General features: G+C 41.4%; 1 protein-coding gene and 1 pseudogene across 2 annotated transcripts in view; both read left to right on the plus strand.

The window, feature by feature from the left end:
* The window catches only part of HECW1 (HECT, C2 and WW domain containing E3 ubiquitin protein ligase 1), a 461,143-nt gene that overhangs the window by 147,527 nt on the left and 289,777 nt on the right, over positions 1–23,839 (plus strand). The window lies entirely within an intron of this gene.
* LOC115898315 lies at positions 16,158–16,577 on the plus strand (annotated as a pseudogene).

Here is a 23,839-nt window from a genome sequence, read left to right on the forward strand (position 1 = left end):
CCCTACATGTAGCAGTGGGAAGTGCACCCCAGTTTGTTTTTGTTTTTGTTTTTACCAATTCCACTCTTAGTGAAATATGAGTGATCATTTTTACCTTAGCCCCCAGATATAGGAAAAAGTCAGCACTCTCAAGGAAAACAAAACAAACAATAGTATGCTTCAGTCTGCACTATTCTTCTACAAAAAAATGTCCAATTTGGCCAGGACAATTTGGCCCAACGAGGGTGGATCACCTAAGGTCAGGACTTCGAGACCAGCCTGGCTGACATGGCGAAACTCTGTCTCTACTAAAAATACAAACATTAGCCAGGTGTGGTGGTGCATGCCTGTAGTCCCAGCTACTTGGGAGGCTGAGGCAGGAGAATCGCTTGAACTCAGCAGGTGGAGGTTGCCGTGAGCCAAGATCGTGCCACTGCACTCCAGCCTGGGCAACAGAGTGAGACTCCATCCAAAAAAAAAACAAAAAACAAAAAACATTCAATATATAATTTTTAGAGTTATAAAACATGGAGAGAAGCAAGATAATATGATAAGTAAATAGAAAAATACTATCAACAGAAGCAGACCCACAGATGAATCACATATTGGAACTAGCAGAGAAAGACTTTAAAACATCTACTGTAAATTTGTTCAAGGATGTTCAGATAAAGATGGCCGGAATGAATAAATAGATGGGGGATCACAACAGAGAAATGCGAGCCATTAAAAAGAAGCAAATAAAATTCTAGAGCAAAAATAAAAAATAAACATCTGATGTAAAGAATGGATTGAATAAGCTTAACAGCAGAACAGAAACTGAAATAAAAGATTAGTGAACTTAAAAAATGGTTAATAGAAATTGTTTAAACTAAAGCACAGGGAAAAAATATTTTAAAACACTTTACCCACCATCAGTGACCTATTAAATGGTCTAAAATGTGAGTAGTTGCAGTCCCAGAATAATGAGAGAGAAAATGGGCCAGAAAACATATTGAAAGAAATAACAGCTGAAATATTTGGGATACAATGAGAAAATATCAATCTATAGATTCAGGAATCTCAGTTAATTCTAAGTAGTAGAGATACAAATAAAACCACACCCAGGCACATCATGGTCAAACTTCTGAAAACCAAAGATAAAGGAAAATATAACAACAACCACAGGAAAAAATGATATGTTGCATATAGAGGAATAATGACTAAAAATTATGGCTGACTTCTTATCAGAGCAACGAATGTCTAAAGGCAATGGAAAGTCATCCCCAGTTGAGAAAGAATTTGTGGAGGAAGTGTGCACCATGCTCTGACGACAGATAACAGAGGGTACAACCTAGTTAAGGGATCAAGAAAGGCTTTCTTAAGAAAGGACTATCTGAACTAAGATCAGAAGGGTGAGATGTTAAGTAGGCACAGAGAAGGGAAGATGTTCCAGGTATATGCAAAGCCCCCATTGCAAAGGAAAACATGTCACATGGAAAGACCGAAAAGTGCCAAGATAGGTGGAACACAGGGACCAAGGAAAAGAGATGAGCCACACTAGCCATCGTAGGACACAGTGTGGATTATTGTTTTTATTCTAAGAAAAATAAGATTTTTGAGTGTTTCAAGCTGTGCAGATCACTTCTGCTGTCATGAAGCAGCAAATTTGTGTTTGAAAAATTCTGGATAAAGTAGAGAGGCACCAGAGTAACTGAAGAGATACCAGGAGGCCATAGGAGTGGCTCAGGTGAGAAATGATGGTGGCTTGGACTAGGTGATGGATGGTATCTGTGAAGATGGAGAGAAGTGGACAGATTTAATGTTGATTTAGTAGATAGAAGTCATAGGACTTAGTCATTGCTTGGATGTGGAAGATGAGGCACACAGGTATCAAGACTGACTTGTAGGTCTCATCTAGTTGGGTGGATGAAGGTGCCATTTACTGATGAAGGAAACTCTGAAGAGGAGCAAGACTTATTTATTTTTATTTAATGAGCACTCACATAGTATTGTGTGCCAAGCACTGTTCTAAGCCAGTTTGCAAACATTAACCTCTTTCACAACAGTGAGAGGTTGGTACAGTTTTTGCCCCAGTTTTACAGATGGGGAAATTAAGAAATTAATTAACTGCCCAAAGCATTAATTGGTAAATGCTGAAGTAGGATTGGAACCCAGGCAGTCTGGCTCCAGGGAGCAAATTCTTGAGCGCTGCACTAGGTTGCTTACAAGGAAGTATAATGAGGATGAGTCGCAGGAGACTGAGGCATTCAAGTGGCCACAGGCACCTGGAACTGAGAAGAGAAGTTAGGGCTAGCGATGAATATTTGAAAATTATTGGCATAGGAAAAGTAGATTGTCTTTATGTAAAGGAAATTGCCTTTTTTTTTTTTTTCCTTAAACAGGAGCCTTATGTCTAGAGCTCCAGTTCTGTTGCTGTGCTGTGCTATGCTGTGCTGTGCATAGCATCCCAAGCCTGTTCTTTGAAGAGGGCAGAACCTTTTTCCTGAGTACTATGACTTCTATGTCTTCCTCGTCCGGTTTGTTCTCTTCTATTTGCGCTTTCTCACCTGTTTGCTGCCCCCTAGTGGCCCTTGGAAGCGCTGACCCAAGTGCAAGGCAGTTTAAACCCTTGGGGGTTAAATGCAGCTGGTGCAGAGTGACCTGGCTGACACTGGTAGAGGGCGGGGCAGCTCTGAACTCCAGGAACATGTGGCACGGACTCCACCCCAATTACATGGTACCTTCAGTTAAACACACGAGATAATCACAGCAGCAGGGAATAAGCCAGAAAGCATTTTGTTCTGTGACAGTGATGTTCTTTAGCAAATGGCTACTGACAAAGTGAACATTCAGATTTCAGTGGTTGCTGAATGTTGGCCATATCAATCATATCTTTATTGTGACAGTAAGGGGCCCATCAATAAGTGCTTCTGTCTCATAAGAAAAGAGTAACTGGCAGGTTTTTGTTTTGTTTTGTTTTGTTGTGGGTTTTGTTTGTTTTTAATTTTTCAGCATTACTTATTTCTTGCTTAACCAAATTAGTCAGTAAAAAATTACAAACTGGTCCACTGCAGTGGCTCACGCCTGTAATCCCAGCTCTGTGGGAGGCCAAAGCAGGAGAATCACTTGAGGCCAGGAGTTCAAGACCAGCCTGAACAATGTGGTGAAACCCCGTCTCTACTAAAAATACAAAAATTTGCCAGGCATGGTGGTGCACACCTGTAGTCCCAGCTACTTGGGAGGCTGAGGCATAAGAATCACTTGAACCCAGGAGACGGAGGCTGCAGTGAGCCAAGATTGCACCACTGCACTCCAGCCTGGGTGATAGAATGAGACACTGTCTCAAAAAATATATGTGTGTGTGTGTGTGTGTGTGTGTGTGTGTAACAAACCTAAAGAAATCAATAACTATTGAAGCTACAAGAAAAAAGAAAACAATGGCTATAATTCATTGAATAATATCTGTATATCAGCCACTTTATAGATTTCATCTGATTTAACATTCACAGCAACTTGCAAGGTACTGATGATATTATTTCACATATGATGAAACTGAAGCTGCAGGGTAAGTCCTGGGCTTTCCCAGGACCCCATAGCTATGGAGGCAGAGATCAAATTCAGACCCAGTCTTCATGATTTTAAAAATATGTTATTTCCCTGGTGTTAGGATGCCTTCAAATGAATCTATAATTACTTACTTAGCAGTTACCTCACAAAAACTAAGCTATGAAAAGTAGTTTTCTCCTCCAAAGAGTGTTCAATGCGGTAATGAGGTTAACATGCATTCCTAGGGGGAAACAAACTATTAAAATTAATAAATTTACAGTTTAAAATGTCATTTCCTCCTTTGCTTCCTCTGAACAGCTACTATAAATAGATCAGAGAAGCTCTATAAGTAAATTATACAGCCCTAGGCCATTATCCTTGTCCATTTGCATTTCCATCTTCTCCCTACTTCTCAGTCCCCAGGCCCTCCTGCCATTCAGTCACATCCTCAGGACTCTTACATGACACATATATGGCTTGATCTGAATATAAGGTGGTCACTTCACCCATTTATGAACAGTCACATCACATGTCTGTTGAAAACAGAAGGCTACACATCTGCATGTAATAGTTATATTTAAAAGAATTGATATCAAAATGACAAGAGTGGTTATGATGGCTAGCAGGATTTTGCATAATTTCTTCTCGTCTGCATTTCCTGCGATTACTTACCGATGCGATGAAAAGAATACAATTCAATTTCCACATTCTAAAGAGAGAAAACTTGTTATTTTTCTCAGAGAGGAAACAGGAATTTTATTGAAGCATCTAAAAGCTTCAAAACTTCAAGGATTTTTGCCTCTTAAGGACATAGAGATGAGGGTTTTCATTAACTTATTAAACACAAAAGAATTAAAGAAAATTACAAATATTCTTGGCAGCATAGCACTGTAGAACAAGCCCTGGAATTGCTAAAATAATCTGAGCTCTGGTTTTTTGTTTGTTTGTTTGTTTTCTTTGTTGTTGTTTTTCTGTTTTGAGATGGAGTTTCACTCTGTTTCCCAGGCTGGAGTGCAGTGGTGTGATCTTGGTTCACTGCAACCTCTGCCTCCCAGGTTCAAGCAATTCTCATGCCTCAGCCTCCCAAGTAGCTGGGACTAGAGGCGTGCGCCACCATGCCTGGCTAATTTTTGTATTTTCAGTAGAGATGGGGTTTCACCATATTAGCCAAGCTGGTCTCGAACTCCTGACCTCATGATCTGCCCGCCTCAGCCTCCCAAAGTGCTGGGGTTACAGGCGTGAGCCACTGCTCCCGGCCCTGAGCTCTGTTAATAGGAAGGAAAACACAAGGAGAAATACTAGGGAACAGAGAAGAAGGGAGGGAGGAAGGTGAGGAGGAGACAAATAAAGGGAGGGAGAGAGAGAGAGGTGGCCAAAGAAAGAAAAAGAGGAAGAGGCTGCAGGATTTGTTGTATTCTTTCTAGCATTATTATTGTTTTTATTTAAGTTCATGTTTCTCCACTCCTTATCTCTTAATTATATTATTTACCATTCACAAATCACAAAGTAATGATAAAGATGCATAAATATCTAATTTTTAAAAATTTGTACTTGACAAATAATAACTGTGGGATTATCCCAACAAATATGTATTTGTAGGATAAAATGTTATGCTTTTATATATGTTTACATTGTGGAATGATTCAGATAAGCTACTTAATGTATCAATCCTCACATAGTTGTTTTTTGTGGTGAGAACATTTAAAATCTACTGTTTTTGCAATTTTGAAACATGCAATACCTTATTATTAACTACAGTCACCATACTGCACAATAGATCTCTAACACTTATTCTGACAGAAACTTTATACCTTTTGACTAACATCTCCCCATCCCTCCCCCTCCCCCCAGCATCTAGTAACTACCATTCTACTCTCTGCTTCTGTGAATTCGACTTTATTAGATTCCGCATATAAGTGAGATCATGCAGTATATGTCTTTCTGTGCCTGGCTATGTCACTTAACATATAACCTGAACATCCTCCAGGTTCATCCAGGTTATTGCAAATAATGGAATTTTATTCTTTTTAAAGATTGAATAGTATTCCATTGTCTATGTATATACCACATTGACTTTATCCATAAATCTCTACATTTTGCTTTTATGTTTGCTTTCTTCAATAGAGCATCCGTCTTTCGTAAAAAGTAATTACTATTGTTGGCTGGGCTCGGTGACTCACACCTGTAATCCCAGCACTTTGGGAGGCCGAGGCGGGCGGATCACGAGGTCAGAAGATCAAGACCATCCTGGCTAACACGGTGAACCCCGTCTCTACTAAAAGTACAAAAAACTAGCCGGGCGAGGTGGCAGGCGCCTGTAGTCCCAGCTACTCGGGAGCCTGAGGCAGGAGAATGGCATGAACCCGGGAGAGGGAGCTTGCAGTGAGCGGAGATCGCGCCACCGCACTCCAGCCTGGGTGACAGAGTGAGACTCCGTCTCAATACAAAAAAAAAAATTACTATTGTCAAGAAATAGTTCTTGCAATCTCCTTCCCCTTCTAAAATATCTGAGGATAATTAGTCTAGATGACTTGGTATATTAAATTTGCTCCTCCATTTTTTCTTATTTACCATGAAAACTTGATATGATAATATGGAGGCAAAAGCATATTTTCATGTAGTCAAGAAATCAGGAAAACAAAACGGACAGAAAGTAGGTCAGGATGCACTAGCTTCTATCATGGAAATAAACAACCTTCATATTTTAGTGCCTTAAACAGGGGACTATGTTTTGCTCATTGTCCTAGTCTGTGGGTCCGGAGGGTAGCTCTGCTCATTCTAGCCACTCTTGGTCCTGGTGACAGCCACCATCTCTGAGGTTGCCAGTTTCCATCTCAGAGGGAAGGAGAATTCTGGGGTTCTGCACAGCCATTTAAACACCTCAGCATGGAAGCTACATTTACTCTGCTTACAACTCCTTGGCTAGAATTGGTCCCATGGCCGTCCTAACCACAGAGGGCCAGGAAGTGTCATCCTGCCCTGTGCTGGGTAGCTGAGAGCAGACAGGATAAGAAGAGCACAAATTTTATTACAGAAACATAAAAAGAGAAACTATAATATCAGATAATATAAGTTTATGTTGAAATGTATAAAATTGTTCATACTTTGCTATCTTGACCTACAAAAATGACAATTTCATAAGGCTCATGCTAATAAGTTTAAAACACCTTTTGTTGTCTTTTTTCTGACATCACTCCTGACACCAAATGTCTGGTCTTCCATACTAATTCTCCAATTCCCTGACACCAGCTGGATATCCAACAATTCAAATCAGTTCTGGCACTCACTCCTGGAGTTAGCCCAAACCCTACAGGTTAAAGGCTCATTGTCACAACGCTGCTCCCACTTCAGGCCTCAGCCAAAAACAGGGTTCCCAGGATTCCCATGCTTTTGCCCAACCAACTACAAATTTGAAGGTTCCCAAAACTTCCCCCTCAGGTTCAGTGATCTGCTAGAGTGACTTATAAAACACAGGAAAGGACTGTACTTACTATGACAGCTTCTCATCAAGGGTACAAATGAACAGCCAGATGAAGAGGAACCTGGGGGTGGGGATTCTGGAGGGTGGGTTGCACCACCCTCCCAGCACCCAGATGTATTCACCAGCTCAGGAGCACCCCTGGACCACATCATTTAGGGTTTTTTATGGAGGCTGCATTATGTAAGCGTGATTGATTAAATCACTGGCCATTGGTTGTTGGATCAATCTCTACCCCTTCCCATTCTCCCAAGGTCAACGGGTGGGCTGAAATTTCCCACCCTCTTGTCACATGGTTGGTTCCTCTGGTGACAGCCCCCCATCCTGAAGCTGTCTAGGGACCCACCAAGAGCTACCTCGTTACTATAAACTCTGGTAGGAGTGAAGGGGCTGGTTATGAGTAACAAAAGACACTTCTCTCAGGAAGTGTTTTTCGTTTGTTTGTTTTGTTTTTGTTTTTGTTTTTGTTTTCGTTTTCTGACACAGTCTCACTCTGTCACCCAGGCTGGAGTGCAGTGGCGTAATCTCCGCTCACTGCATCCTCCGCCTCCTGGATTCAAGCAATTCCCTGCCTCAGCCTCCCGAGTAGCTGGGATTACAGGCATCCACCACCACGCCTTGCTAATTTTTTGTATTTTAGTAGAGACGGGGTTTCACCATCTTGGCCAGGCTGGTCTTGAATTCCCAACCTCGTGATCCACCCACCTCAGCCTCCCAAAATGCTGGGATTACAGGTGTGAGCCACCACGCCTGACTTCAGGAAGTGTTTTAAGAACTTCTATGCCAGGAACTAGGAACAAATGAAGACCAAGTAAAATATATATTTTCTATTATTCCACATACCTCATTCAAGAATAAATGTAAATAAATATCACCTAACAACAGAAAAATTCATCTATATTCTATTTAAAAGAGACACATAAAAGGAATGGTTAAAAGTAAAGCCATAAAAGTAAAATAAATAAATAAATGTCAGCTTAATATGAGATCAAGTGAGGTCTGAAGAGGAGAAGTATTTAATGGGACAAAGTTGGTAATTCTATGTTGATGAAGTTATAATCCATAGTGACAAAGGGCCATGATCCTCTACACTCTTAACAGTGTAGAATCGAAATAGGCAAAGCAAAAACTGCTAGAAGTTAGCAGAAAAGTATGCACTTGTGTTGGGAGTTTTAATTCATTATTTTGCACATAAAAAAGATAATATTACATACAATCAAATAATATTTACAATAAAACATGTACTGACCATTTTGCCATGAAATAAAATATGTCATCATTGCAAGGATCTATACAGCATCTATACAATTAGCAATATACTACTGGGGCATGAGAACATCCTCAATAAATTCCAAAAAGGAGAAACTATTAAAGGCACATTTTTCGATCACAATACAATTAGACATTAATGTTTTTTAAAATTTCAAACATTTTCAAATTGAAAAATAACTATTGGCCAAAGGGGAAATTGAAGCCATAATTTTGACTATTTAGGAAATAATGTCAATATAATAACTATACATTAAAACTTAGCAGATGTGACTAAAATTATTTACAGGGAAAAATTCACAGTTTTATATGTTTTTATTATTTAAGATGAAAGAAAACTGTGTTCAAGTAAAAAAAAAATTAGGAAACCCCCAGCCAAAGAAACCTAGGGAAAGAAAAATTAAATAACTAAAATAGAAGAAGAAATTAATGAACTAAAAACAAAGTATAGTGAAACAGTGGCACTGATAAATAAATCTAAAAATATTTACTTAGGGGACCAAACACTCTGGCATAGCTAATTAAGAGAAAACAAATATTCATGATTAGAATCAGAAAAGGAATATAAAATTATGTATAGTTCAAAGAGAAATATTTTTTTTTTTTTTTTTTTTTTTTTTGAGGCGGAGTCTCGCTCTGTCGCCCGGACTGGAGTGCAGTGGCCCGATCTCTGCTCACTGCAAGCTCCGCCTCCCGGGTTTGCGCCATTCTCCCGCCTCAGCCTCCCGAGTAGCTGGGACTACAGGCGCCCGCCACCTCGCCCGGCTAGTTTTTGTATTTTTAGTAGAGACGGGGTTTCACTGCGTTAGCCAGGATGGTCTCGATCTCCTGACCTCGTGATCCGCCCGTCTCGGCCTCCCAAAGTGCTGGGATTACAGGCTTGAGCCACCGCGCCCGGCCAAAGAGAAATATTAATAGAAATTTTTATGTTCAGAATTTTAATAATATATTTGAAAGACTCGATGAGTTAACTTCCTTAGAAAATTCCCATACTTAAGAAGTAGAAAATTTCAAAACACTGAAGTTATCAAAGTAACTATAAAACTTGCCAGATAATTTTTAATAAAGTTTTCAGAACCACACCATTTCACAAATGAATATTGAGAAACTTTCAAGCAGTATGATATTCACCTGATAGTTATCACAGACAAATAAAGATAGAACACTTGCCACTTCATACTGATGCTAGAATACCTTTAAATCATTAGTAAATCAGAAACAACAACTTATAATTTATGCCTTTATTTTAAAATATTCATTGAGTCTCTCTAAAGTGCAAGAGACTCTACTAGGCATCCTCTGTGTGCAGAGGCTCTGCCCTCAGGATGGTTACTTTCTCCTTGGGGAAACAGACATTTCCGACTCAGCTACAGAATTTAGTTACATAAGCCAATGAGATAAATCCTAGAAGGAGGCTCGCAGTGTTCTGTAACAGTGTGTGACAGGGATCCTTACACATGGCTCAGTGGAGAAGGGCTGTAGTTTAGAGACAGGCCACCAGGATTTGAATCAAAGATCTGCGGCCTTATTCCCTGTGAAAACTTTAACCCAGAGGCTCTCACCTGGGGGTGATTTTGTCCCCTGGGGACATTTAGCAATGTCTGGAGACATGTTTCATTGTCATGACTTGGACGTGCTACTGGACCTAGTGGGCAGAGGCCGGGGATGCAGCTGCACACCCCACTGTGCCCTGGACAGCCTCACAGCAAAGCTGTATCTGCCCCAAAATGTTACCAGTGCCAACACTGAGAAACACTCCTCTGTAGGATGATGAATCCCTGGGGGATCCTGAGAGTCAGATCCACATTTCTAACTGTCCACTGGGCTTTTCCACTTCATGTTCCTCAGGCACGACAAACTCAAAATGTGTCATCTTCCCCAACCTGTTTTTTGTTGTTGTTGTTTGTTTGTTTGTTTGTTTGTTTAACAAGATCTTGCTCTATCACCCAGGCTGGAGTGCAGCAGTGTGATCATGCCTCACTGCAGCTTCAACCTCCTGGGTTCAAGTGATCCTCCCACTTCAGCCTTCTGAGTAGCTACTGGGACTACCGGTGTGCACCACCATCCTCTGCTAATTTTTCTATTTTCTATTTTTTGTAGAGATGGAGTCTTGGTTTGTTGCCTAGGCTTGTGTTTTTTTTTTTTTTAAGTAAACAGCGCCACCTTCTACCCACTTTCATGTCAGAGCTCAGAGTGCCATTCTAATTCATCCTCTCCCTCACCACTGAAATATTTAATAAAGTTCTGACCATCTACCTGTTGACATCTCTGGAACCTATCTACTGCTTTCCTTTGTCAGGCTTCTACTTACTTCTTCAGTTTGCTTGCCATCCACATCCCCTGCCCCCTCCTATAGCAAGCATGCTGGAAACATTATTTGTTTTAGTTGTACTGAATTCAGCACAGCTGGCATGTGCCATGCTCCTGCTGGCCACAGAACCCTCACATATTCTGCTCTTTTTGTCTGCAACAGTTTGAAGTTGCCTCCGATCCCTTTCCCTGACACACACTTCACTGGATGAGTTGATTCCTCTAGGAGGTTTTCTATGAGACAAGGCCTGGGAGCCCCTCAAATGCATGCCCATGGCATTTCCCTAATATAGAACAACACTGTATTGTAGGAACCAGAAAGACACATGTGAAATTCACACTTGAAACATATTTGGGTTAGGAAGACTATTTCAATATAGGAGTGAAGGAAGCTGGAGAGGACAATTGGAGTGCTGGAGGAAATAAATGAATTGAAAGACAAGACCATCCATCTGGGAATTCCCCACCACAGAGTCTATGGAATAACCAGGAAGTAGAAAACCGGGGCATTCCTGGAGCCTTTTTAACTGCTGTCAAAAGTCTAGCCTGTCTGATAACACACAAGTAGTCTAATGCATGCAAGAAAACAAAGCTGGGGGCGGGAAGTTTGAGGGTAGTGTTACCTTTGAGGAGACAATTGGCAATGTCTGGAGGCATTTTTTGGTTTTTGCAATTGGGTTACTGCTACTGAAATCTGATGTGCAGAAGCTAGAAACCCTGCCATGCGTGGGACAACTGCCATAACAAAGAATTATCTGGCTCAAAATGTAAAACAAGTTTGAGAAGCCTTGCTTTACCTTAGTATTTCTCAGCCTCTACATCTTCATCTCTGAAACAGGAATGCCCACATTAGGGTTGTTGTAAGCCCTGTTACTAGAATATAGTAAGTGCTCAATAATTGTTGGATTTTTTTCACTTACATTCTTTTGAAATTCTGTGTGTTATCTATTGCTTAATAATAAATCATAACAAATCAGCCCCAAAATTTAGTGACTCAAAACAACAATCATTTAATAGTCTCTTGTGGTTTCTGCAGGTCAGTCATTCAGCAGCAGCTTGGCTGGCGGGTTTAGACTTGGGATCTCTTAGGAGGTTGTAAGTCAGATGCCAGCTGGGGCTGCAGTCATCTGAAGGGTTGACGAGGGCAAGAGGACCCACTTCCAATGTGGCTCACTAGTGTTGCTGGCAAACTAGGGAAACTGTCAGATGGAGGTATCAGCTAGCAACTCGGGCTCTCCACAGGACTGCATGTGCATCCTCAAAGCATGGCAGCTGCCTCTTCACAAACAAGGGAGCCAGGAGACCGAGGTAGAAGCTGAAGTGCCTTTATGACTTAGCCTGAGAAGTCACACATTGCCACTCCTGCTAAATTCTATTGGTCACACTGACAAGTTCTGGTTCAGTGTGGAAGGGCACTTCATAATGGTGTGAACATCAGGTGGTAAGGATAATTGAGACCATCTCAGGTGCTGGCAAAAACTCTACCAAAACAAACCAACATATTAGAAGAAATCAATGTAGCATTTGCAGATGTTTAATTATTGAACTAAAAAATTCCACTGATTCAACTGAAATATTATTAGAATTAAAAAGAATTAAATAATATGCAGTATGCAAAATAAGTATGGTAGGTATCAATAGATTTCACTTACACCAGTGATATCAAATTGGAAAATATAAAAGTAAGAAAATCTTAGGTATAAAGTACCTAGAGATAACTTCAAAAAGAAGTATGTGGAAACTCTCTGAAGAAAATCATAAAATTTCACTGAAGGACCTAAAAGATGGGAACAAATTGAGAGGTACATCATGTGGCTGGATGGAAACACTGAGCTTTAGATAACTTCACTCCCCACAAATTAATATACAGGTTGAACGCAAATCTAAAAATGTCAAGGAGATAGATTTATATAATTTTATGTACATGTGTTGTATGTATATGCATTTCATTCTACAATTCCACAAATTAAGATTGAATGGAAAACATAACCAAGAAACGTTGGGGAAAGAAGTGTGGATGTTCCATTTAACATTAATGTATGTTTAAAAAGTAATTGACAACATCATATGGAATGAGCAAAAACTGGAAGCATTCCCTTTGAGAATTGGAACAAGACAAGAACACAGCTCTAACCTATTCCACATAGTACTGGAAGTACTAGCCAAAGCAATTAGGCAAGAGAAAGAAATGAAAGGCATCCAAACAGGCAAAGAAGAAGTCAAACTCTTTCTTCCCTAATGATATGATTCTATACTTAGAAAACCCTAAGGACTCTGTCAAAAGACTCTTAGAACTGATAAACGATTTTAGCAAGGTTGTAGGATACAAAAGCAGTGGACAAAAATCAGTAGCATTTCTATACACCAATAATGTTCAAACTGAGAGCCAAATTGAGAATGCAATCCAATTTACAATAGATAAAAAAAATTGAGATACCTAGGAATACATCTAACCAAAGAAGTGAAATGTTTGTATCAGGAGAACTACAAAACACTGAGAAAAGAAATCATGGATGACGGAATCAAATAGGAAAAAACATCCCATGCTCATGGATTGAAAGAATCAGTATTTTTAAAATGGCCATGTTTCCCAAAGAAATCCACAGATATGACACTATTCTTATCAAACTACCAATGTCATTTTTTACAGAATTGGAAAAAACTATGCTAAAAGTCATATGGAACCAAAAAGAGCTTGAATAGCCAAAGAAATCCTAAGCAAAAAGAACAACACCGGAGGCATCACATTACCTGACTTCAAACTGTACTATAAGGGCTACAGTCTGGCTGGGCGCGGTGGCTCAAGCCTGTAATCCCAGCACTTTGGGAGGCCGAGACGGGCGGATCACGAGGTCAGGAGATTGAGACCATCCTGGCTAACACAGTGAAACCCCGTCTCTACTAAAAAAATACAAAAAAAAAAAAAAAAAAAACTAACCGGGCGACGTGGCAGGCACCAAACCCAGGAGGCGGAGCTTGCAGTGAGCTGAGATCCGGCCACTGCACTCCAGCCTGGGTGGCAGAGCGAGACTCGGTCTCAAAAAAAAAAAAAAAAAAAAAAAAAAAAAAAAAAAGGCTACAGTCACCAAAATAGCATGGTCCTGGTACAAAAACAGACACATAGACCAATGCAACAGAATAGGGCACCCAGAAATAAGGCCACCCCCCTACAGCCATGTCATCTCCAAGAAAATTGACAAAAATAAACAATAGGGAAAGGAGACCCTAATAAATGATACTGGAAAAACTGGCTACTCACAAGCAGAAGAATGAAACTGAACCCCTATCTCTCACCATATGCAAAAATTAACTCAAGATGGATTAAAGATTTAATTCTCAAACTGTAAGAATCCTAGAAGAAAGCCTAGGAAACACCATTCTGGACGTCAGCCTTGGGAAAGAATTTATAAGTCCTCAAAAGCAATTGGAACAAAATCAAAAGTTGACAAGTAGAACCTGTTAAACCGAAGAGCGGCCGGGCGCGGTGGCTCAAGCCTGTAATCCCAGCACTTTGGGAGGCTGAGACGGGTGGATCACGAGGTCAGGAGATCGAGACCATCCTGGCTAACCCGGTGAAACCCCGTCTCTACTAAAAATACAAAAAACTAGCCGGGCGAGGTGGTGGGCGCCTGTAGTCTCAGCTACTCCGGAGGCTGAGGCAGGAGAATGGCCTAAACCCGGGAGGCGGAGCTTGCAGTGAGCTGAGATCCGGCCACTGCACTCCAGCCTGGGCGACAGAGCAAGACTCCATCTCAAAAAAAAAAAAAACTGAAGAGCTTCTGCACAACAAAAGAAACTATCAACAGAGTGAACAGACAACCTACAGAATGGGAGAAAATATTTGCAAATTATGCATCCAACAAAAGTCTAATATCCAAAATCTATAAAAAAAACATAATTGCACAAGCAAAAAACAACCTCATTAAAAAACAGGCAAAAGACATGAACAGACACTTCTCAAAAGAAGACATAAAAGCAGCCAGCAAACATATGAAGAAATGCTCCATGTCACTAATCATCAGAGAAATGCAAATGAAAACCAGAGTGAGATACCATCTCACATCAGTCAGGATGGCTATTTTAAGGTCAAAAAACAGATGATGGCAAGGCTGTGGAGAAAAGGGAACATTTATACACTGCTGGTGGGAATGTAAATTACTTCAGCCACTGTGAAGAGCAGTTTGGAGATGTCTAAAAGAACTTAAAACAGAGCTATCGTTTGTCCCAGCAATCCCATTACTGAGTATATTTCCAAAAGAAAACAAATCATTATACCAAAAAGGCACAGGCAAATGCATGATCATCGCAGCACTGCTCACAATAGAAAAGACATGGATTCAACCTAGGTGTCCATCAATGGTGGACTGAATAAAGAAAATGTACATATACACCATGGAATACTAGGGCAGCCATAAAAAAGAATGAATCATGTCCTTTGCAGCAACATGCATGCAGCGGGAGGCCATTATACTAAGCAAATTAGTGCTGAAACAGAAAACCAAATACTACATGTTCTTACCTATAAGTGGGAGCTAAACATTGAGTACTCATGGACATAAAGATGGCAACAGTAGAAACTGAGGTCTACTGGAAGGGGGAGGGAGGGAGTGGGGTAGGGGTTGAAAAACTAATTGTTGGGTACTATGCTCAGTACCTGGGTGAAAGGAACATGTATACCTCAAACCTCAGAATCACACAATATAGCCAAGCAACAAACTTCCACATGTACCCCTGAATATAAAAGTTAAAAAAAATTAAAGATAAATAAATAAATACATTGAAATGGTAGATATGAGTGCAACAACATAATGACAGATTAGTGGAACTATATAAATTGAACAGAAATTGACCCTAATATAAATTTTAGAAATAATAGTGATAGAATAAAAAATATTTGAGTAAAGAATATATTAAACAATAAGTATTACTGATACAATTAGTTAGCTACTTTGAAAAAAACTTTAAGATATATTTCCTCTTTTACCCATACCTCAATCCCTGATCGATTTGAGTGAAACATAAAGTATGAAATCATAAAAAGTCAAAAGAAAATATGGATAAATATCTTGAATTAGAGACAGAAATCTTTTAAGCCTAAAATAGCAGAATGATAACAATGGAAAAAAAATCAAGATATTTGTCAATATAAAATGTTGAAGTTTTGTAAATTAAAAAAAAAACCTAAGCAAAATAAAAAGATAGCAAATATGGGGAAACTGTGTCATACTTAACAAAAACGGTGGATATTTTCCCATTTTTCTTTAATATATGACAGAAGTTGTAAAATATGGTTTTGTTTTGTTTTGTTTTGTTTTTGAGATGGAGTCTGTCACCCAAGCTGGAGTGCAGTGGCACAATCTCGGCTCACTGCAATCTCCACCTCCCGGGTTCAAGCGATTCTCCTACCTCAGCCTCCCGAATAGCTGGGATTAACTGCACGACCACACGCAGTTAATTTTTGTATTTTTAGTGGAGACGGGGTTTTGCCATGTTGACCAGGCTGGTCTCGAACTCCTGACCTCAGTTGATCCACCCACCTTGGCCTCCCAAAGTGCTGGAGAAAAGCACGGGTGGCGGCAGGCACAGAGAGGACGCCATGAAGGCCTCGGGCACACTACAAGAGTACAAGGTGATGGTCTCTCCTTGCCAACCCCGAAATGCCACACACTGCCCCTCTACCGCAAGCGAATCTTTGCGCCTAATCATGACGTCTCCAAGTCCCGCTTCTGGTACTTCGTATCTCAGTTAAAGAAGATGAAGATGTCTTCAGGCTAGATTGTCTACTGTGGACAGGTGTTTGAGAAGGCTCCTCTGCGGGTAAAGAACTTCAGTGTCTGGCTGCTCTATGATTCCTGGATCTGCATCCACAACACATACAGGGAATACCAGGACCTGACCACCACGGGCTGGCACTGCGCCTGGGCCCACTGCAACCAGATCATGAAGGTGGAGGAGATCGCAGCCAACAGGTGCCGCCGGGCCATGCTTCACCACCAAGAGGCCCAACATCTTCTAGGTGCAGGATCCTCGCCCAGGTGTGCCCCAAATAAACTCAGGAACGCCCTGGGGGGAGCTGGGGGCGGGGGGAGAGAGAGAGAGAGAGAGAGAGAGAGAGCAGTAAAATCCTATTACAAAAGTAGACACAAACCATCTCTCCATTTATTGTTTTTTATTTGATACACACTTATTGAGCACCTATGGTGTACCAGCCGCTGTGGTAGATGTGAGTCACATGTGAGGACATGTAAAAAACCTTAAAAAGACTATGAAATCAATGAGAAGATATTTACTCATACTAGAAAACAAACCACAAATTAATGAAAAGTACTGTCATTTTGCCTATCTTATTAAACATTTTAAAAACTATACAACACAATGCTGTTGAAGATGTCCTGAGATGGGCACTCAGTGCAGAGGGAAGTGTCCAGGGGTCTCTACATGTGCTTTGCAAGCAGTTTGGCACTCAGCATCCATGGTGTCACTGAGTTATCAGGGTCCTCAGAGAATAACAGAGCAAAGTACTCAGAAATTGGTGCAAGGAATAAGCTATACAGATGTTCATTTGCAGCATTATATATATATTTAAAATAGTGAAAAATTGGGACTACCTTTAAAAATCCAACAAAAAGATTACTTGAAGTCCTATTTAGTCATACCATACTATGGAATAATGTGTAGCCTTTGTGAAAGAAATCTCCTAAGACTATTTAATAAAATAAAAATCTCTCATAACATAATGTTACATAAGTAAATCACAATGTTAAAGGTATATGCAGCATAGTATTTGTTGGCTGAAAAATACACATGCATGCTTTGAAAATAGAATGGAAGGAACTCTCTAATATAATAATAGTGCTTATCTTGGGGTGATGACGCTTGAGGTGGTTTTTGGTTTTCTGTGAATGCTGCTTAAAAGTTTGTTATAAACTCCCTATAATTAGCAAGCATTGTTTTTCTCATAAAAACTGTGAATATGGAAAAAATTGTATAAATTTTAGCAAAGTAAGGGTGGGGGAGAGTAATGCCGATGCAAATGCACAAATCATCTCCCCAAATTACGGAGCTGCCTTGAAGCCTGGTCATTAATTCATCCACACTCTCTCCCTCCACTATTGACTCACCAAATAGTCTGTTCTTATGCTCACGCACACACACACACACACACACACACACACACACAACCCTCCCACCCTCCCCCACTCACTCCCCACAACAATTTCAGTCATTGTTCATTTGCTGGATAGGTGGCTGTAGGTTTATTCAATCAAATGCTTTACAGAGTTTTGCCAATATCCTGCTAATTGATCCACAGGCCACCTCTGGTGATTCATGGTATTTTATAGTGTCAGCTCTCACTGAATTTTCTTACTAGATTTTTGTGGTTAAAATTGTTTCATACATTGAGTCTATTATGGGGTATGGCAGTCAATACTTGCACTGGAAGACAGAAGCAGAGGTTTAAGGAAGAAGGAGGTTTAAAGAATCAATTGTGCAGAAGGCCCCTTATCAAAGGGCTCAGGTCTAGTTCCTGTTGATGGAGGCCCAGTGTGACCTTTTCATTTTTTTTCTTGTCTGTGTAAGGGATATCAGAAATGGTAAGAAATGATGTTATGTAACAACTATGCCAGGGACAGTTTATTTTGGATCAATCTAACAGACTGACTCCTAGCATAGCCTGTTCTTCAGAGTTATTAAAAGGCCAGCGACTTTGATTTCCATGTCAAGACTCATAAGCTCTTTGTGTGGGGGGCTCCCCTGAGAATTCCCCTTATGTCCTGGCAAGTAACTAGAGACCTCCAGTGATGCTGGTCCCAGGATGGCACTGATTTTAAAAGGATAAGTTTCTCATACTGTGGTTTGTAAAATTTAAGTAGAGACTATTTTTTTTTTTTAATATAGGTAATAAGATACTATTCAAAATAAAATGCAGGTAGAAATTCACATTACGATTACTTTTAAAAATCATAAGTAACCTGTTCTTTTCCTGTATTATGTGGAATTCCATCACCTTTATGTCATTATAAATTATGCCTAATCCTGATAAAGTGTGCTTTATTTATTTGATGATACTATTTATTTTTGCAAGGCTAAATGCTTTAGGCGAACGCAGTCTTCCCTGTCCACTGTCACACTCCAGGTTTGAAACTAGACCTAAAACTGAAGCTGACTAATGTTTTATAGTACATACAAAATTAGCTCAGCTTTTCTGTCTCCTGAGGAGCAAGTTCTTTATTTGGCACATGCTCCAGCTTCTCTGTTTTCTTAGTTTTACTTTTCCTAAAGTGAAGTCAAACACCTGAACCACGCAGAATGCTCTGCAACCCTCCTTCACTCATGGAGTTTAGTAAGTGCGTTCAGCAGAAATACAGACATCTCTAATCCCACTTCGCCAGATTATATTTGTACTCAGAAAATATTTGTTGGATCTTCTCAGTGTTGGCCAGAAGCCTCATTCTGGGTTTCTCTTGGATTTTCAGGATGCTCAGGGCTCTTTGTTCTCCTCCTTTCTCTAGTCCTCTTTCTCTTCTTTCTCCATCTAATATAAGAACAGATTTTATAATATATGTGAAAGAGAAATCAGTTCATTCATTAGGTCAAATGTGATGATGAACAAACCTCCCTCATCTCCTCCCCATCCTCCTACTCGGGCAACAGACGACCCTACTTCACACTTTGTTGAGACAATTGCAGGGATCAGAAAAGAGCGTCCACTGACTCCCACTGCCACCTGCCGCCAGGATGCTGCCTCCCTGCCTTATATGACAGGTGAACTGCCCGCATGTCCAAGCTTGTCCAACCCATCTTATCTTGTTGTTGTTGTTCTGTTTAGTTTTGTTTTATGTGTTTATCAGCCTGAAGCCATGGTTTTTCATTTCTGTCTCTACTGATAAGCAGATAAGAGGGATGAGGAAGGGGCTTTACTGGCCCAACCAAAAACAGAAACTAAGAACCCATGACTGCATTCTCTGCCTTGGACCCCCCGGGACACACCTGCACACCAGGCCCTGCCCTTTGCCACCTGCTAGCATGTCTTTCCAGCAGCTCCTCTCTCCCTCAGACCATTTCCATAGGCATCCACCAGCAATTTCTCCCAGATCTTCTCATCTCCCACTTCCTTCTCCACTTACCACACATTGCCTTCTCCCCTCTTCCAGCAGAACTTCTTCCAGGAAGCATCTGGACTGCCTGCAGTTCCTCCCCACTCCCTCAGTAAAGCTGTTCTTGTTAGAACCGCCAAGGATCTCCACTTTGGAAATTCCCCTGGCCCATTTTCATCCCTCCCCTTCTGTGCTGGACACAGTTGACAGAGCCTCCCAGGAAATGCAGCTTGCTCTGCTTCCAAGAAATCACCATTCCCTGTTTTCTTTTTCCAAATTCCTGCTCCTTCTTGGGCTTTTTCCCTGATTTCCCCAGACCTTTAACTGTGGGATGCTCCTGCGCTCAGACCCTGGCCCTCTCCTGATATCCATACCCTTCCTGGTGGTCGCATCCACTCTTGTGACTTGAAATAACATCTATTGGCAGGTGACCCCCAAATGTATATGCCCATTTCAGACCCTGGCCCTGGTTGTTCCCCTGAATATTCAGCTCCTGCTTGAGGTCTTCAACTGGGATGTCTAATAAGCATCTCAAACTTAAAACATCCCAGCCAAAATCCTTATCTGATCATCAGCCATCGCAGTCTTCCCCATGTCAGTGAACAGCGATTCCCTCCTTCCTGTTTCTCGGGCCAAAACCTGTGGTGTCATCCCTGACTCATCCTTTCTCTGCACCCCACATCCAAACCTCTACCCTCAAAAATAGATCTGGAATCCGATCGTCTCTCAGCACATCCACAGCTCCCACCCTGGTTCTAACAAGCGGCAGCTCCACCATCACTGCAGCGGCTTCCCACCTGCTCCTCCTGTTCCCACACAAGCGGCCTGTTCTCATCACAACTCCCAGCATGGGCCTTCTCAAAGCATGGAACATGTCACTTCCCCGTTCAGAGCCTCAGATGGCTCCCAGAGCCCCAACCATGGCCTCTGAGGCCCTACGTGATCTGGTCCCCCTTTTGCCTTCTTTCCCCTTCCCCTCCTCTCTCTCCACTCCAGTCACATGGCCTCCCTGCCGCTCCCCAGGTGCACCTACTTAAGGATATCAGGCTTGGTCTCCCCTCTACTCCCAGTGGTCTTTCCCCTGAGGTGTAAGTCGTTGCTTCTCCTCCTCCTCCTACGTCACCCCGGGAGGTCTTTCCTGACCATCGTATTTAAAGTTGCAGCCACCCACGCTCCCTAACTCCCTTCCCTGCCTCACACTCCACACCCTCATCCCTTTCTAATATAAATTATAATTTACCTGTCTTGTTTGTAGTCTCCTCCCCAGTAGGATTCAAGCTCTGTGAGGACAGAAATTTCTGTCTATGGTTTGCTGCTGTATCTGGAGTGCCTAGCACAGTGCCTGGCATACAGGAAGTCAGTTGCATAAATGAATACATCCAGCGGTTTTCAGTGATTGAGAACAAGGACAGTGTTATTCCTTTGAGCTGGGTTAGGTTATATTTCCTACCCGTTTATCTTAGATTCAACATTTGGCATGGGCTTGAGGTTGGGTATTCAATTTGTGCTATGTGTAAGGGCATTCTCCTTCCAGCTGAGGGGACTCTGTGATGATGAACTGACTGAAGAAGTTTTATTTTTGTGAACTCATTTTAAAGTAGCAGACAAAGCAAAATGCTCCTCTGTGTCTTTTTTTAGGGTGTGGGAGGGATTACCTCACAGTTTCAATTGAGTGAGAAGAAACATTTTAAATAAAATATTTGTTCATAAACCAGAGCCCCTGCCCTTCCATCGGATCCTGTTGCCCTCAAAAGTGTCCCATGGCATTTAGACCAAATTGCAAATCCTCTCGGTGAGCTGCGAGGTTCTGCCTCATCTAGCTCCTACCCCACCATCCACGCTCTTCTTTTTTACTACGCTGGGGCCTCACGAGTCTTCACTTAGTTCCTTGAACCTGTTGGGAATTCCCATCTTCATACCTTTGCACAGGCTGTGCGTCTGCTAGAATGCGCGCCCTCCTTGTCCCCATTTCATTTGTTCTGAAGCTGATGTGTTGCCTCTGCAGATAGCTCCTCTGCCACCTTCTCCAAAATATCTCCCACCTTGATTCTCGTATGGCACCTGATTCCTTCATGGGGTATAGTAATTTGTAAGTATAATTTTATTCATGTATTTGTTTCCTTGACTGTCTCCCTGAAACTCTAAGTTGCCTGAGAACAGGGACCATTGCTTGTTTTGTCTAAACCACAGCAGTGCAGCGGCTATTACAGTGATGGTCAATGGGCCTTTCACTTGGTCAAGAATTACCAAGAGCTCCCTCCACGGGGGAACTCTTCTGAGTTAGACCATCTTCTGAGACAGACCATCTGCTGAAGACAGACGGCCTTCATAGCTCATTGGGAAGGCCGAAGAGGAGAAGGTCAGAATGGGATTGGGGTGGTCTCGGCATGGAAAGGGAGTGGTGAGTGAAGGGACCCTGGATTCTGTGATAAATCTCTGTCCCAGATGCTTGGTCAGGCCTAGGAATTCTTTTTTTTTTTTTTAATTATACTTTAAGTTCTAGGGTACATATGCACAACGTGCAGGTTTGTTACATATGTATACATGTGTCATGTTGGTGTGCTGCACCCATTAACTCGTCAATTACATTAGGTATATCTCCTAATGTTATCCTTCCCCCCTACCCCCCCCCCCAAAACAGGCCCTGGTATGTGATATTCCCCTTCCTGTGTCCAAGTGTTCTCATTGTTCAATTCCCACCTATGAGTGAGAACATGCGGTGTTTGGTTTTCTCTTCTTGCGATAGTTTGTTGAGAACGATGGTTTCCAGCTGCATCCATGTCCCTACAAAGGACATGAACTCATCCCTTTTTACGGCTGCATAGTATTCCATGGTGTATATGTGCGACATTTTCTTAATCCAGTATGTCATTGATGGACATTTGGGTTGGTTCCAAGTCTTTGCTATTTTGAATAGTGCCACAATAAACATATATGTGCATGTGTCTTTATAGCAGCATGATTTATAATCCTTTGGGTATATAACCAGTAATAGGATGGCTGGGTCAAATGGTATTTCCAGTTCTAGATCCTTGAGGAATCACCACACTGTCTTCCACAATGGTTGAACTAGTTTACAGTCCCACCAACAGTGTAAAAGTGTTCCTATTTCTCCACATCCTCTCCAGCACCTATTGTTTCCTGCCTTTTTAATGATTGCCATTCTAACTGGTGTGAGATGGTATCTCATTATGATTTTGATTTGCATTTCTCTGATGGCTAGTGATGATGAGCATTTTTTCACGTGTCTGTTGGCTGCATAAATGTCTTCTTTTGAGAAGTATCTGTTCATATCCTTTGCCCACTTTTTGATGGGGTTGTTTGTTTTTTTCTTGTAAATTTGTTTGAGTTCTTTATAGGTTCTGGATATTAGCCCTTTGTTAGATGAGTAGATTGCAAAAATTTTCTCCCATTCTGTAGGTTGCCTGTTCACTCTGATGGTAGCTTGTTTAGCTGTGCAGAAGCTCCTTAGTTTAATTAGATCCCATTTGTGAATTTTGGCTTTTGTTGCCATTGCTTTTGGTGTTTTAGACATGAAGTCCTTGCCCATGCCTATGCAGGACTAGGAATTCTTATCACCTTTTCCCAGAGGAGTCAGATGCTCCAAGGAGAGAGTGCCTCCTCTAGGTAACAGCAGTGGTGACAGAACCCATCTGCACTTTAGGTTTAATCCGATGTTGCTATGGAAACAGCGTCATGCAGGAGTGCAGGGTCACAAGATGGAGCCGCCATTTCACCACTGAACACCTGTAACCTTACCTGTCCAGTGTCATGGAAGGGCAGGACCTTGTGGATTTGGTCCAAATTTACTCTAGGAAATGGCAATCCACTCCAAAAAAGGGTGATTCACATGTCCAGAGTCACACAACTAGTTAACTGCAGAATGACAACTAGAACCTAAGTTACCTCAATTCCAGGCCACTGAGACATAAGACGAGTTTTGCCAGCTTCTCTTTTATTTGACGAATTGTAGTTCCTGGTGAGCAGAAATACGAGAAAAGTTTTACAAATTTAAGCAACTAGCACAATAGCACACTTGGAAGACTTTTGAGAGGACGATGAATACTCATCATAATCCCAGTACAATGAGAAAGCCAGCACCCCGCTTTCTGGGATCTGAAATGGATCTCAGTTCATTCCCTTTACAACTTCGTCGGAAAGAGAATGAACACACAAAGGA

Source organism: Rhinopithecus roxellana, chromosome 6 (genome assembly GCF_007565055.1).
Source record: "Rhinopithecus roxellana isolate Shanxi Qingling chromosome 6, ASM756505v1, whole genome shotgun sequence".
NCBI classification, from domain to species: domain Eukaryota; kingdom Metazoa; phylum Chordata; class Mammalia; order Primates; family Cercopithecidae; genus Rhinopithecus; species Rhinopithecus roxellana.